Genomic DNA, 699 nt, shown 5'->3' on the forward strand with positions numbered 1-699 from the left:
AAGAAAGCCCACTGCATGGGAGAACATATTTGCCAATGTTATCACCGATAAGGGTTTAATCTCCAACATTTACAGGGAACTCATACAACTTAACAAAGGGAAGATAAACAACCCAATCACAAAAATGGACAACGGACCTAAATAGATACTTTTCCAGAGAGGACAAAAGGAAGGCCAAGACACATATGGAAACATGCTCAGAGTCACTAATCATCTGAGAAATGCAAATCAACAGGATAAGGAGGTACTGCCTCACAGCTGTCAGAATGGCTATCATAACAAATCAACAAATGGCGAGTGCTGGTGAGGATGGGGAGAAAAAGGAATCCTCCTTCACTGCTGGTGGGAATGCAGACTGGTGCAGCCACTATGGAGAACAGTATGGATTTTCCTCTAGAAACTAAAAACAGAACTCCCATTTGACCCAGTGATCCCACTTCTAGGAATATATCCCAGGAACCTAGTATTACCAATCAGAAAGGATACATGCACCTCTATGTTCACTGCAGCACAATTTACAATAGCTAAGATTTGGAAACAGCCTAAGTACTGGTCAGCAGATGAGTGGGTTAAAAAGCCGTGGTACATCTACACACTGGAATAGTATGCTGCCTCAAAAATGGAAAGTGCACTGACCATTTTGCCAACAGAAGGGTTACATAATAGTGATTTTCAGCCCTGCAGAATATTGAAGTCCAT

Source organism: Myotis davidii, unplaced genomic scaffold (genome assembly GCF_000327345.1).
Source record: "Myotis davidii unplaced genomic scaffold, ASM32734v1 scaffold9267, whole genome shotgun sequence".
Taxonomy (NCBI): Eukaryota; Metazoa; Chordata; class Mammalia; order Chiroptera; family Vespertilionidae; genus Myotis; species Myotis davidii.